This window comes from Octopus bimaculoides, chromosome 4 (assembly GCF_001194135.2).
Source record: "Octopus bimaculoides isolate UCB-OBI-ISO-001 chromosome 4, ASM119413v2, whole genome shotgun sequence".
NCBI classification, from domain to species: Eukaryota; Metazoa; Mollusca; class Cephalopoda; order Octopoda; family Octopodidae; genus Octopus; species Octopus bimaculoides.
Window position 1 is genome coordinate 12271822 of NC_068984.1, and position 1851 is coordinate 12273672.

General features: G+C 37.0%; 1 protein-coding gene across 2 annotated transcripts in view; it reads right to left on the minus strand.

The window, feature by feature from the left end:
- LOC106883537 (N,N'-diacetylchitobiase) overlaps positions 1-1218 on the minus strand; it is a 19303-nt gene extending 18085 nt beyond the window's left edge. The window contains exon 1 of one of the 2 annotated variants that reach the window (XM_052966895.1): positions 915-1218. The gene's annotated coding sequence lies outside the window, so the exon portion shown is untranslated. Of the gene's footprint in view, positions 1-224; positions 333-914 lie in introns of those variants that run through there. The other variant, XM_014934572.2, reaches the window with a different exon arrangement.
- Between the last annotated feature and the right edge of the window lie 633 nt (positions 1219-1851).

Sequence of the window (1851 nt, forward strand, 5' to 3'; positions counted from 1 at the left end):
ATATATATATATATATATATATATATATGCACACACAAATACAACATACATTTATATATAAGTGAAGATAGACATAAAAATGCATCGATATATTTATGAAGTTTTCAGTTTCTAATTAAGAATACGATGCATACAGATGTGTATTGATACATAGACAGTTAAATATAAGGAGTCTAATTAATTGTTAAGAACGAGCAATAAAACAAAGATCAGTTGGGACTTACAAGAGACAAACGTTGACGGCATTTGGTTTAATTCAGACAAATAGGGAGGAAGGGGAGAGAGAGGGAGAGAGTGAGTGAGTGATAGAGAAAGAAAGAAAAAGAGCGAGGAACTGAGATGTATATCAAGTGGTGACAGGAGGTTTACAAATTAGTGTTGATATTAGAGTTATCTCCCTTCTAATTTGGGTGTAGCATCGGACACCACCGCCACCAGGCGTAGGTTCTCTTTATGTTGTCCGCGATAGCGGTTAGTTTCTTCTCGTAAGCTACCTACAGCAAAACAGAAAGAACTAACACGGATGCTGGAATCGTTAGAGCGTCGGAAGAAATGTTTTTGCCGTGGTTGTTCCAGTTCGTTGCGTTCTGAATTCACATCCTACTAAGGTCAACTTTACTTTTATCTTCCTTGATAGATTCGATAAAATAAACTTCTGGTCAAATTCGAAGCTTTCTACCTATATCAGGAATCTCTCTATAAAACTATGCTAAAACAATAACGCGCCGTACTAAATGAATTATAATGTTTTTATTCTGGCAGGATTCGAGTTAAAATTTTGCTGTGATAAACTTTGGTTTCAACTTTTTGTAATCGATATAAAAGAGTCAATTCAAGGAATTAAATTCACTTCAAAAGTGTGAGATTTATCTAAGAAATCAATATAAAATAGGATGAGAAATATTTTGCAATACCTTTTAAAATTTACCCCTCTCTCGCTCTCTCTAGAGCATAGCCAAAGCAGGATGTTCAATTCTATCTTTCTCTCTTCTCGACGCAGCACTCACCCGTGAGCAAGCTGTTGTTTCTCTCTCTTCCTTCAGCACTTAATCAGAGAGCAATCGGTCGATCTACTTTCGTTTACTTAGTACCAGTACAATACTCATTTCAATACAATATCGATTTGTTGTATCACTCGTCCGCCAATTCGCGTATGTTCATTTCCTTGTTTTTACCTCAGCAACAAAACGAACAGCTTCGTCATGCAGCAAGTCAACAAATATGCTGACAAACAAGAACCGCTCCTTGCACAGGTAAAAAGAGGAAAGCTTACCTGGTACGGTCACGTATTCCGCCACAACCTCCTGTCCAAAACAATCCTTTAGAGCATAGTTAAGGGAGGGTTAAAGAGAGGCAGACAAAGAAAATATTGGTTGATCACATCAAGGACTGGACAGGTCACCATAGCATGACTCTTCTACATATGACAGAAAACAAAAACCATTGGCGACGGTATCGAGAGTGGCACCCCTGCAACTAGTTGCATCTGTGAAGGGAGCTTGATGGTGTTACATACAACAATTGAATAAGTAAGACCTCATTTAAGAGATTTCTAAAGGAATAGTTACAAGTTTTCACTGCATATGTCAAATATATGAATTCAGTTCATAATTACTGAGAATAAATTAAATAGAAGAAATGAGATTGTCTTGTTAAAAAGCTGACTGACATTAGTTTCGAGTAGCATCTTACGTCATTCTAAACAGAATAAGGAGAAAAGGGGCAAACATCTATCATAGCATTAAGTGACAGTAGTTCCATGTAGTGCCATAGGTTGTTCTGTAAGGAAAAGTAGAAGACAGTGTGAGACCATTTTATAGTGCACAGCATCAAGGCTACGTGTTGACTTCT